This window comes from Oncorhynchus keta, chromosome 11, assembly GCF_023373465.1.
Source record: "Oncorhynchus keta strain PuntledgeMale-10-30-2019 chromosome 11, Oket_V2, whole genome shotgun sequence".
In the NCBI taxonomy this organism is placed as follows: Eukaryota; Metazoa; Chordata; class Actinopteri; order Salmoniformes; family Salmonidae; genus Oncorhynchus; species Oncorhynchus keta.
This window is the reverse complement of record NC_068431.1, coordinates 1,454,193-1,467,599: the sequence shown is the minus strand read 5'-3', so window position 1 is coordinate 1,467,599 and position 13,407 is coordinate 1,454,193. Positions and strand designations below refer to the sequence as shown.

The 13,407-nt window shown below is 45.7% G+C and overlaps 2 long non-coding RNA genes across 42 annotated transcripts; one reads left to right on the top strand and one right to left on the bottom strand.

The window, feature by feature from the left end:
• Positions 1–5,225: 5,225 nt before the first annotated feature.
• LOC127932986 (uncharacterized) lies at positions 5,226–6,397 on the bottom strand. Of its 2 annotated transcripts, none has more exons than XR_008146667.1 (3): positions 6,363–6,397; positions 5,862–6,204; positions 5,226–5,804 (listed from the first exon to the last, which is right to left on the bottom strand). It is a non-coding gene; the product is annotated as an uncharacterized LOC127932986 (long non-coding RNA). The 2 variants fall into 2 exon arrangements; XR_008146666.1 differs by lacking the exon at positions 6,363–6,397 and adding an exon at positions 6,316–6,352.
• Positions 6,398–10,453: 4,056 nt separating this feature from the next.
• On the top strand, positions 10,454–13,404 carry LOC127932983 (uncharacterized). Of its 40 annotated transcripts, XR_008146640.1 has the most exons (6): positions 10,454–10,861; positions 10,892–10,921; positions 10,961–11,020; positions 11,081–11,666; positions 12,007–12,984; positions 13,022–13,404. It is a non-coding gene; the product is annotated as an uncharacterized LOC127932983 (long non-coding RNA). The 40 variants fall into 40 exon arrangements; XR_008146635.1 differs by having other exon boundaries at positions 10,454–10,681; positions 10,712–11,666; XR_008146623.1 differs by lacking the exons at positions 10,892–10,921; positions 10,961–11,020 and having other exon boundaries at positions 11,111–11,666.
• The last annotated feature ends 3 nt before the right edge of the window (positions 13,405–13,407 follow it).

Sequence of the window (13,407 nt, the reverse complement as noted above, 5' to 3'; positions counted from 1 at the left end):
CAAGGTGTGCTAGGGGTGGCAGCAGTCAAGCTGGAGCAGTCAAGCAGTCCAAGGTGTTGGGGTGCTAGGGGTGGTAGCAGTCAAGCTGGGGAGGTGTTGGGGGTGGGGGCTAGGGGTGGTAGCAGTCAAAGTTGGCCAAGGTGTTGGGGGTGCTAGGGGTGGTAGCAGTCAAGCTGAAGGGTTATTGGGGGTGCTAGGGTGGCAGCAGTCAAGCTGGAGTTAGGGGTGTAGGTGGCAGCAGTGGGGGTGCAAGGTGTTGGGGGTGCTAGGGGTGGTAGCAGTCAAGCTGGAGGTGTTGGGGGTGCTAGGGATAGCAGTCAATCGATATCGCCTCTATCCAGATGTCTGCCTCCTTAGCAGTCCTCAACTGGAGGTGTTGTCCAGGTGTCTGGGTCTGCTAGGGGTCGTAGCAGTCAAGCTGGATCGTGTTATCCAGGTGTCTGTCTCCTTATCGAGCTTCTCAAGGATCGTTGCTATCCAGATGTCTGTCTCCTTATCGAGCTTCTCAAGGATCGTTGCTATCCAGATGTCTGTCTCCTTATCGAGCTCCTCATGGATCGTTGCTATCCAGGTGTCTGTCTCCTTATCGAGCTCCTCATGGATCGTTGCTATCCAGGTGTCTGTCTCCTTATCGAGCTTCTCAAGGATCGTTGCTATCCAGATGTCTGTCTCCTTATCGAGCTTCTCAAGGATCGTTGCTATCCAGATGTCTGAACTGGAAGGGATCGAGCTCCTCATGGAATTGCTATCCAGGTGTCTGAAATCGGCTCCTCATGGAGAATCCAACTTATCGAGCCTCCTCATGGAATGTCCAGATGTCTGTCTCCTTATCAAAAGACGCTATCCAGATGTCTGAACTAAATGACTCAAAGGTGTCTGTCTCCTTATCGAGCTCTCAGGTGGAATGGAAATGGAGAAGGAATAGGCTATCCAGGTGTCTGTCTCCTGATACAGCTCCTCATGGAAATCCAGGTGTCTGTCTCCTTATCGAGCTCCTCATGGATGGGCCAGATGTCTGTCTCCTATCCTCAAGGTCGCTGCTTCCAGGTGTCTTTCTCCTTATCTCCTGAGCCATCGAGCTCAAGGATCGTTGCTATCCAAATCTGTCGATGTGTCCTGGATCGTTGCTATCCAGGTGTCTGTCTCCTTATCAAGCTCCTCATGGATCGTTGCTATCCAGGTGTCTGTCTCCTTATCGAGCTCCTCAAAGATCGTTGCACTAGTCCATGATTTCCCAGGCATCTATTTTTCCCCGCTAGCCATACTACAGTACTCTAGCTAGCTATGAGAACACGTGAAAATTCTAAGTCAACAATTGTAAAATAGGTTAGAAAAGTATGTTGTTGCTGCGCTCTGTATTCGTCTCGCTGACTTCAAATGGAAAAACAACTTGATTGCAGCTTCGCAAAGAGAAAAACTCCACACCAGTGATGTGGATATACTCTCAAAAAGCTTGTCTTATTGGTCACAAAACTCATGTTTCCCAACCCAGGAAATTACACTGACATTTCTACATGCACTGAAAAACGAGGTGGATAATCAGAACCAATGCTGGTTATGTTTAAAAGTAAAAGTAGCTTTTCATCAAACACAGGGCTACACTACTCTTTATTGGTAAAGTCATACTTACAAATACAAACACGGATCCAGCCTCTGAATCGATATCGCCTCTATCCAGGTGTCTTTCTCCTTGATCGAGCTCCTAGAAAGGATCAAGTTGCTATCCAGGTGTCTTTCTCCTTATCGAGCTCCTCATGGATCGTTTCTGATCCAGGTGTCTTTCTCCTATGATGTTGACCTCAGGAAAATACCAAGTGTTTCTATCCAGTTGTGTCTTCTAGAAAATAAAAGTGTTTCTATGGATGTTGACTGTCAGCTGCTAGAAAATCCAGGTGTCTGTCTGTTGACTGTCAGCTCCTCAGAAAATAAAAGTGTTTCTATGATGTGTCTGTCAGCTTCTAGAAAATAAAAGTGTTTCTATGATCGTTGACTGTCAGTCCATGATTTCCCAGGTTTCTATTTTTCCCCGACTGTCAGCCAAAATAAAAGTGTTTCTAGCTAGCTATGACTGTCAGCTTCTAGAAAATAAAAGTGTTTCAATTGTAAAATAGGTTAGAAAAAAAGTGTTTCTATGATGTTGACTGTCGCTCTGTAGTGTTTCTATGATCTTGACTGACTTCTAGAAAATGGAAAAACAACTTGATTGACTGTCAGCTTCTAGAAAAGAAAACTCCACACCAGTGATGTTGATATAGCTTCTAGAAAATAAAAGTGTTTCTATGATGTTGGTCACAGGTGTTTCTATGATGTTGACTGTCAGCTTCTAGAAAATAAAAGTGTCCCAGCATGCTGACTGTCTGACACTGAAAATAAAAGTGGTTTCTATGATTTGACTGTCACTTCCCTCACTGAAAAACGAGGTGGATGGATATCAAGACAACACACAAACTTTATTGGATTTCTTTGCTGGTTATGTTTGAAACAGCTTCTAGAAAAACCAGTGTTTCTATGATGTTGACTTTCATCAGAAAAGACAAGAGCATGATGTTGACTACTATTAGAAAAACATGTCTTTATGATGTTGACTGTCAAACACAAGATAAACAATGTGACTATTTTGAGCTGTGCATCAATGTAGAAAATACCAAGTGTTTCTATGATGTTGACTGTCAGCTTCTAGAAAATACCAAGTGTTTCTATGATGTTGACTGTCAGCTTCTAGAAAATACCAAGTGTTTCTATGATGTTGACTGTCAGCTTCTAGAAAATAAAAGTGTTTCTATGATGTTGACTGTCAGCTTCTAGAAAATAAAAGTGTTTCTATGATGTTGACTGTCAGCTTCTAGAAAATACCAAGTGTTTCTATGATGTTGACTGTCAGCTTCTAGAAAATACCAAGTGTTTCTATGATGTTGACTGTCAGCTTCTAGAAAATAAAAGTGTTTCTATGATGTTGACTGTCAGCTTCTAGAAAATACCAAGTGTTTCTATGATGTTGACTGTCAGCTTCTAGAAAATAAAAGTGTTTCTATGATGTTGACTGTCAGCTTCTAGAAAATACCAAGTGTTTCTATGATGTTGACTGTCAGCTTCTAGAAAATAAAAGTGTTTCTATGATGTTGACTGTCAGCTTCTAGAAAATACCAAGTGTTTCTATGATGTTGACTGTCAGCTTCTAGAAAATACCAAGTGTTTCTATGATGTTGACTGTCAGCTTCTAGAAAATAAAAGTGTTTCTATGATGTTGACTGTCAGCTTCTAGAAAATACCAAGTGTTTCTATGATGTTGACTGTCAGCTTCTAGAAAATAAAAATGTTTCTATGATGTTGACTGTCAGCTTCTAGAAAATACCAAATGTTTCTATGATTTCGACTGTCAGCTTCTAGAAAATACCAAATGTTTCTATGATGTCGACTGAATTCTTGATACTGTTGAGCATGGAAAATCCAGCAGCGTTGCAGTTCTTGACACTGAACCAGGTGCTCCTGGCACCTACTACCATACCACGTTCGATAGCACTTAAATATTTAGTCTTGCTCATTCTCCCTCTGAATGGTACACATATACAATCCATGTCTCAATTGTATCAAGGCTTAAAAATCCTCCTTTAACCCGTCTCCTCCCCTTCATCTACACTGATTGAAGTGGATGTAACAAGTGACATCAATAAGGGATCATAGCTTTCACCTGGATTCACCTGGTCAGTCTATGATCATCAAGGACAACAACCACCCGAGCCACTGCCTGTTCACCCCGTTATCATCCAGAAGGCGAGGTCAGTTCAGGTGCATCAAAGCTTGGACAGAGAGACTGAAAAACAGCTTCTATCTCAAGGCCATCAGACTGTTAAATAGACATCACTAGCCGGCCTCCACCCAGTACCCTGACCTGAACCTCGTCGCTAGCCAGCTACCACCCGGTTACTCATCCCTGCACCTTAGAGGCTGCTGCTCTGTATACATAGACATGGAAACACTGGTTACTTTAATATCGGAACACTAGTCATGTTTACATACTGCTTAACTCATCTCATATGTATATACTGTATTATATTCTACTGTTTTTACTAACTAGTCACTTTAATAATGTTTACATACTGCTACCCATCTCATATGTATATACTTTATTATATTCTACTGTATTTTAGTCCATGACACTCCGCTCGTCCTAATATTTATATATTTCTTAATTCCATTATTCTACTTTTAGATGTGTGTGTTGTTAGATACTACTGCACTGTTGGAGCTAGTGTAACAGTATAATTTTTATTAATAATTTTATAATTTTAAACCGTCCCCTCGCCCATACCCGGGCGCGAACCAGGGACCTTCTGCACACATCAACAACAGTCACTCACGAAGCATCGTTACCCATCGCTCCACAAAAGCCGCGGCCCTTGCAGAGCAAGGGGAACCACTACTTCAAGGTCTCAGAGCGAGTGACGTAACCGATTGAAACGCTATTTAGCGCGCACCGTTAACTAAGCTAGCCGTTTCACATCCGTTACACTAGGACAACAACCGTTCTTGTGATCATTTTGACCCCACGGGGTGAGATCTTGTGTGGAGCCCCAGATTGAGGGAGATTATCAGTGGTCTTGTATGTCTTCCATTTCCTAATATATCCCACAGTTGATTTATTCAAACCAAGCTGCTTACCTATTGTAGATTCAGTCTTCCCAGGCTGGTGCAGGCCTACAATTTTGTTTCCGGTGTCCTTTGACAGCTCTTTTGTTTTGGCCATAATGGAGTTTGGAGTGTGACTGTTTGAGGTTGTGGACAGGTGTCTTTTGTACTGATAACAAGTTCAAACAGTTGCCATTAATACAGGTAACGAGTGGAGGACAGAGGAGCCTCTTAAAGAAGAAGTTACAGGTCTGTGAGAGCCAGAAATCTTGCTTGTTTGTAGGTGACCAAATACTTATTTTCCACCATAATTTGCAAATTAAGTAATTAAAAATCATACAATGTGATTTTCTGGATTTTTTTTCTAATTTTGTCTGTCATAGTTGAAGTATACCTATGATGAAAATTACAGGCCTCTCTCATCTTTTTAAGTGGGAGAACTTGCACAATTGGTGGCTGACTAAATACTTTTTTGCCCCACTGTGTATATATATATTTAATTTTAATTTTATTTTAGCATTTTCCACTTAAGAACATTCAAAACAAAAGTGAAAAGATATTAGACAACGATAGGACAAAGTGACAGTAACAGACGAGCGTAACAAATAAATAATTATAATTATAATTATATATACAAACATACAATAAGAAAAAAAAATGAGACATTGGATCACCTGCCGTAGGCTACATAATATACATTACGTGTGAGACATTATGTGAGGATTATATATAGATTCAATCAATGAGATGTGGGGGGAGATTCTCCATATAGTCAATAAAAGGTTGCCAAATTCTGTAAAATGTCTTTAACTTATTCCTCAAGCAGGAAGTGATTTTCTCCAAAGGGATACAACTATTAACTTCCGATATTCACATTGCAACTGGCCGGGTGAGGAATCTGATTATATATATATATATATAGACATATATATTTTATACCATGTTTCAATGTTGAAACTAAAATTGTATGTTTCAAACAACGTCATTGTTTCAACATCATTAACCTAAATAAAGAAATATCTACATTGAAATTAAATCTGAAGCCAAAAGTACAATTCCTGCCTAAACAGACCCCTACTGGTATATGAGTGGTACTTCAGTGAGAACACATCTACCATACAGACGGCTATTGTACACACTTATCTTTGGAAACAAGCTGTGTTCAGCTGAGCTATCACCTCAACACTGATCAGCTTCTATAATCACTAGTTTCAGCTGAGCTATCACGACAACACCTCAACACTGATCAGCTTCTATAATCACTAGTTTCAGCTGAGCTATCACCTCAACACTGATCAGCTTCTATAATCACTAGTTTCAGCTGAGCTATCACCTCAACACTGATCAGCTTCTATAATCACTAGTTTCAGCTGAGCTATCACGACAACACTGATCAGCTTCTATAATCACTAGTTTCAGCTGAGCTATCACCTCAACACTGATCAGCTTCTATAATCACTAGTTTCAGCTGAGCTATCACCTCAACACTGATCAGCTTCTATAATCACTAGTTTCAGCTGAGCTATCACCTCAACACTGATCAGCTTCTATAATCACTAGTTTCAGCTGAGCTATCACCTCTGAACACTGATCAGCTTCTATAATCACTAGTTTCAGCTGAGAACACTGATCAGCTTCTATAATCACTAGTTTCAGCTGAGATGAACACTGATCAGGATGAGCTATCACCTCAACACTGATCAGCTTCTATAATCACTAGTTTCAGGAGCTATCACCTCAACACATGAACACTGATCAGCTTCTATAATCATAGGAGAGAGGGATCACCTCAACATGGAGGGGATGGAGGAGGGATGATCAGAGATAGGGAGGAGGAGGGATGGAGGAGGGAGGGAGGGGATGGAATCAGGGAGGAGGGGGGGAGGAGGGATGGAGGGGATGGAGGATGGAGGAGGAGGGGATGGAGGAGGGGGGAGGGGATGGAGGAGGGAGGAGGGGATGGAGGAGGGAGGAGGGGATGGAGGAGGGAGGAGGGGATGGAGGGGGGAGGGGATGGAGGAGGGAGGGGAGGAGGGATGAGAGGATGGAGAAGGGAGGGGATGGAGGAGGGAGGAGGGGATGGAGAAGGGAGGAGGGGGTGGAGGAGGGAGGAGGGGATGGAGGAGGGAGGAGGGGATGGAGGAGGGAGGAGGGGATGGAGGAGGGGAGGGGATGGAGGAGGGAGGAGGGGATGGAGGGGGGAGGGGATGGAGGAGGGAGGAGGGGATGGAGGAGGGAGGAGGGGATGGAGGAGGGGAGGTAATGGAGGAGGGGATGGAGGAGGGGGAGGGGATGGAGGAGGGGGAGGTAATGGAGGAGGGGATGGAGGAGGGGGAGGAAATGGAGGAGGGGATGGAGGAGGGAGGAGGGGATGGAGAAGGGATGAGGGGATGGAGGAGGGAGGAGGGGATGGAGGAGGGGGGAGGTAATGGAGGAGGGGATGGAGGAGGGAGGAGGGAATGGAGAAGGGAGGAGGGGATGGAGGCGGGAGGAGGGGATGGAGGAGGGAGGAGGGGATGGAGGAGGGGATGGAGGAGGGAGGAGGGGATGGAGGAGGGAGGAGGGGATGGAGGAGGGATGAGAGGATGGAGAAGGGAGGAGGGGATGGAGGAGGGAGGAGGGGATGGAGAAGGGAGGAGGGGGTGGAGGAGGGAGGAGGGGATGGAGGAGGGAGGAGGGGATGGAGGAGGGAGGAAGGGATGGAGAAGGGAGGGGATGGAGGAGTGAGGAGGGGATGGAGGAGGGAGGAGGGGATGGAGGAGGGGGGATGGGATGGAGGAGGTACAAGGGGATGGAGAAGGGAGGAGGGGATGGAGGAGGGAGGAGGGGATGGAGGAGGGAGGAAGGGATGGAGGAGGGACGAGAGGATGGAGAAGGGAGGAGGGGATGGAGGAGGGAGGAGGGGATGGAGAAGGGAGGAGGGGGTGGAGGAGGGAGGAGGGGATGGAGGAGGGAGGAGGGGATGGAGGAGGGGGGAGGGGATGGAGGAGGGAGGAGGGGATGGAGGAGGGAGGAGGGGATGGAGGAGGGAGGAGGTATTGGAGGAGGGAGGAGGGAGGAGGGGATGGAGGAGGGAGGAGGGAGGAGGGGATGGAGGAGGGAGGAGGGGATGGAGGAAGGAGGAGGGGATGGAGGAGGGTGGAGGGGATGGAGGAGGGATGAGGGGATGGGGAAGGGAGGAGTTGATGGAAGGGGGAGGAGGGGATGCAGGAGCGAGGAGGGGATGGAGGAGAGAGGAGGGGATGGAGGAGGGAGGAGGGGATGGAGGAGGGAGGAGGGGATGGAGTAGGGGGGAGGAATGGGAGAAGGTCTCCAGAGATGGTCTGGAGAAGGGAGATGATTTTTACTGCAGCCCTGTTCTATAAGCTGGCAATGAGTCACTCAGCCACAGAGCAGGAGGAGAGGGTCGAGCCGGCCAGTCACTCAGCCACGCAGCAGGAGGCGAGGGTCGAGCCGGCCAGTCACTCAGCCACGCAGCAGGAGGCGAGGGTCGAGCCGGCCAGTCGCTTAGCAACGCAGCAGGAGGCGAGGGTCGAGCCGGCCGAGAGTTGAGTCACTCAGCCACAGAGCAGGAGGCAAGGGTCGAGCCGGCCAGTCGCTCAGCCATGGAGCAGGAGGCAAGGGTCGAGCCGGCCAGTCACTCAGCCATGGAGCAGGAGGCAAGGGTCGAGCCGGCCAGTCACTCAGCCATGGAGCAGGAGGCGAGGGTCGAGCTGGCCAGTCACTCAGCCATGGAGCAGGAGGCGAGGGTCGAGCCGGCCAGTCACTCAGCCATGGAGCAGGAGGCAAGGGTCGAGCCGGGCAGTCACTCAATGTTAGAGGAAATTATAGTTTAGATGATTAATTATGTATACATTATTGATTAGAACCATTTATTCTAATACTATTATGTTATGATTTGAAAAGTATGAGTTTTTGGTTGAGCTGTTACTGAAAATGTAAGCAGAATGAATTAATTGTCTGTGCCTCCTGGGAAGTTTTAGGAGGAGGGATAAGATAGTTTTTCAAACAGATAAGAATGTTTTGGTTGGATTCCATTAGTGGAGAGAAGTATATCTTTTAGACAGGTTGGAATGTAGTTTATGAGGGGAGTAAAACTTCTCTAGGACTGAATACTACCTATTGTAAGGATGGGAGAGGGTGTGAAACTGATGACGTCATTTTATGTTCCCTTTCTTTAAAATGTAATGTTCTTTGTATTTTGGGTCAGTACTCTCTTGTAATAAACGCTGTTACTTTTGACTTTTAAGACTGGTCTCAATCTACTTCATGCATAATTAATGAACTTACAATTCATTAATGAATTAGAAATGAGTGCGAATTGGTTTTGGCAATTAAACATAAAGGAATTTAGAATTCCTCTATCACTCAGCCACGCAGGAGGAGGCGAGGGTCGAGCCGGCCGAGAGTTGAGTCACTCAGCCACGCAGCAGGAGGCGAGGGTCGAGCCGGCCAGTCGCTCAGCCATGGAGCAGGAGGCGAGGGTCGAGCCGGCCAGTCACTCAGCCAAGGAGCAGGAGACAAGGGTCGAGCCGGCCAGTCACTCAGCCATGGAGCAGGAGGCAAGGGTCGAGCCGGCCAGTCACTCAGCCATGGAGCAGGAGGCGAGGGTCGAGCCGGCCAGTCACTCAGCCATGGAGCAGGAGGCGAGGGTCGAGCCGGCCAGTCACTCAGCCATGGAGCAGGAGGCAAGGGTCGAGCCGGCCAGTCACTCAGCCATGGAGCAGGAGGCGAGGGTCGAGCCGGCCAGTCACTCAGCCATGGAGCAGGAGGCAAGGGTCGAGCCGGCCAGTCACTCAGCCATGGAGCAGTTTTTCCTAGCCACCGTGCTTCTACATCTGCATTGCTTGCTGTTTGGGGTTTTAAGCTGGGTTTCTGTACAGCACTTTGTGACATCATTAATACATTTGATTGATTGCTTGAGTAGCGGGAGAGAGAAATTCTCCAGTTAGGAAAAATTAGTAGACCTGTGCCAACACCGCGACGACCAGATGCTCTTGTTCTATGAAAGAAAACATAGTCAGATGAAGCAGCTGGAGAAGCAGTGTTCTCTGGGTTTATCCGTGTCTCCGTCAGGGCAGCATAGACTCAGTGTTCTCTGGGATGATCCATGTCTCTGTCAGGGCAGCATAGACTCAGTGTTCTCTGGGATGATCCATGTCTCTGTCAGGGCAGCATAGACTCAGTGTTCTCTGGGTTTATCCATGTCTCCGTCAGGGCAGCATAGACTCAGTGTTCTCTGGGTTTATCCGTGTCTCCGTCAGGGCAGCATAGACTCAGTGTTCTCTGGGTTGATCCAATGTCCCTAATTCCACAGTGTCTTGTTACAGCATTGACAGACTGATAAATGTCCCTAATTCCACAGTGTCTTGTTGCATCACTGACAGACTGATAAATGTCCCTAATTCCACAGTGTCTTGTTGCATCACTGACAGACTGATAAATGTCCCTAATTCCACAGTGACTTCCATCCTTTCCTTTTATCCTTCTCTCTCTCTCTCGGTGACTCCGCATAACCCACTAACCAATCTCCACTTCAGATTAAAACCAACATAGTCAGTTTAAACCAACACACTCCCAATCTATTTCTGCATATTTAATGATGTAATCTATTCATCTAACAAAGACAGTATAATTCAGAATGGAGTCTGAACGGTTAGGCTGCTCTGCCCGGGGGGTTAGAGAGAAAGGGGAGAGAGGGAGAAATGTGATGTTGCTGATGTCAACCTCTCCCTGACCGAGTCTTTAATACTTACATATTTCAAACAGACTACCAGGGTCCCTGTGCCCAAGGAAGCGAAGGTAACCTGCCTAAATGATTACCGCCCTGTGGCACTCACGTCGGTAGCCACGAAGTGCTTTGAAAGGATGGTCATGACTCACATCAACAGCATCCTGACTGGAGGTCTTTGAAGCTGATCTGTAGTGACTGGAGGTCTATGTAACTGATCTGTAGTGACTGGAGGTCTATGTAACTGATCTGTAGTGACTAGAGGTCCATGTAACTGATCTGTAGTGACTGGAGGTCTATGTAACTGATATGTAGTGACTAGAGGTCTATGTAACTGATCTGTAGTGACTAGAGGTCCATGTAACTGACCTGTAGTGACTGGAGGTCTATGTAACTGATATGTAGTGACTAGAGGTCTATGTAACTGATCTGTAGTGACTGGAGGTCTATGTAACTGATATGTAGTGACTAGAGGTCTCTGTAACTGATCTGTAGTGACTGGAGGTCTATGTAACTGATATGTAGTGACTAGAGGTCTCTGTAACTGATCTGTAGTGACTTGAGGTCTATGTAACTGATCTGTAGTGACTAGAGAGACTGGAGGTCTATGTAACTGATCTGTAGTGACTAGAGGTCTTTGTAACTGATATGTAGTGACTAGAGGTCTATGTAACTGATCTGTAATGACTGGAGGTCTTTGTAACTGATCCGCAGTGACTGGAGGTCTATGTAACTGATCTGTAGTGACTAGAGGTCTATGTAACTGATCTGTAGTGACTGGAGGTCTATGTAACTGATCTGTAGTGACTGGAGGTCTATGTAACTGATCTGTAGTGACTAGTGACTGGAGGTCTATGTAACTAATCTGTAGTGACTGGAGGTCTATGTAACTGATCTGTAGTGACTAGTGACTGGAGGTCTATGTAACTGATCCGCAGTGACTGGAGGTCTATGTAACTGATCTGTAGTGACTAGTGACTGGAGGTCTATGTAACTAATCTGTAGTGACTGGAGGTCTATGTAACTGATCTGTAGTGACTGGAGGTCTATGTAACTGATCCGCAGTGACTGGAGGTCTATGTAACTGATCTGTAGTGACTGGAGGTCTTTGTAACTGATCTGTAGTGACTGGAGGTCTATGTAACTGATCTGTAGTGACTAGAGTGACTAGAGGTCTTTGTAACTGATCTGTAATGACTGGAGGTCTTTGTAACTGATCTGTAATGACTGGAGGTCTATGTAGCTGATCTGTAGTGACTAGAGTGACTAGAGGTCTATGTAACTGATCTGTAGTGACTAGTGACTCGAGGTCTATGTAACTGATCTGTAGTGTAGTGACTAGAGGTCTATGTAACTGATCTATAATAATAATATATGCCATTTAGCAGACGCTTATCCAAAGGTCTATGTAATGATGTGCATACATTCTAGTGATGGGTGGTAACTGAATCGAACCCACTACCCTGGCGTTACAAGCGCCATGCTCTACCAAACTGATCTGTAGTGACTAGTGACTGGAGGTCTTTGTAACTGATCTGTAGTGACTGGAGGTCTATGTAACTGATATGTAGTGACGAGAGGTCTATGTAACTGATATGTAGTGACTTGAGGTCTATGTAACTGATCTGTAGTGACTAGAGTCACTTGAGGTCTATGTAACTGATCTGTAGTGACTAGTGACTGGAGGTCTATGTAACTGATCTGTAGTGACTAGAGTGACTGGAGGTCTATGTAACTGATCTGTAGTGACGAGAGGTCTATGTAACTGATATGTAGTGACTTGAGGTCTATGTAACTGATCTGTAATGACTGTAGGTCTTTGTAACTGATCTGTAATGACTGGAGGTCTATGTAACTGATATGTAATGACTGGAGGTCTATGTAACTGATATGTAATGACTGGAGGTCTATGTAACTGATCTGTAATGACTGTAGGTCTTTGTAACTGATCTGTAATGACTGGAGGTCAATGTAACTGATATGTAATGACTGGAGGTCTTTGTAACTGATCTGTAGTGACTAGAGTGACTAGAGGTCTATGTAACTGATCTGTAATGACTGGAGGTCTATGTAACTGATCTGTAGTGACTAGAGTGACTAGAGGTCTATGTAACTGATCTGTAATGACTGGAGGTCTTTGTAACTGATCTGTAGTGACTGGAGGTCTATGTAACTGATCTATAGTGACTAGTGAGACTGGAGGGCTATGTAACTGATCTGTAGTGACTAGTGAGACTGGAGGTCTATGTAACTGATCTGTAGTGACTAGTGAGACTGGAGGTCTATGCAACTGGTCTGTAGTGACTAGTGAGACTGGAGGTCTATGTAACTGATCTGTAGTGACTAGTGAGACTGGAGGTCTATGTAACTGATCTGTAGTGACTAGTGAGACTGGAGGTCTATGTAACTGATCTGTAGTGACTAGTGAGACTGGAGGTCTATGTAACTGATCTGTAGTGACTAGTGACTGGAGGTCTATGTAACTGATCTGTAGTGACTAGTGAGACTGGAGGTCTATGTAACTGATCTGTAGTGACTAGTGAGACTGGAGGTCTATGTAACTGATCTGTAGTGACTAGTTACTGGAGGTCTATGTAACTGATCTGTAGTGACTAGTGAGACTGGAGGTCTATGTAACTGATCTGTAGTGACTATTGACTGGAGGTCTATGTAACTGATCTGTAGTGACTAGTTACTGGAGGTCTATGTAACTGATCTGTAGTGACTAGTGAGACTGGAGGTCTATGTAACTGATCTGTAGTGACTAGTGACTGGAGGTCTATGTAACTGATCTGTAGTGACTAGTGACTGGAGGTCTATGTAACTGATCTGTAGTGACTAGTGACTGGAGGTCTATGTAACTGATCTGTAGTGACTAGTGACTGGAGGTCTATGTAACTGATCTGTAGTGACTAGTGAGACTGGAGGTCTATGTAACTGATCTGTAGTGACTAGTGACTGGAGGTCTATGTAACTGATCTGTAGTGACTAGTGACTGGAGGTCTATGCAACTGAGCTGTAGTGACAAGATGGTGGAACGGACTCAGAAG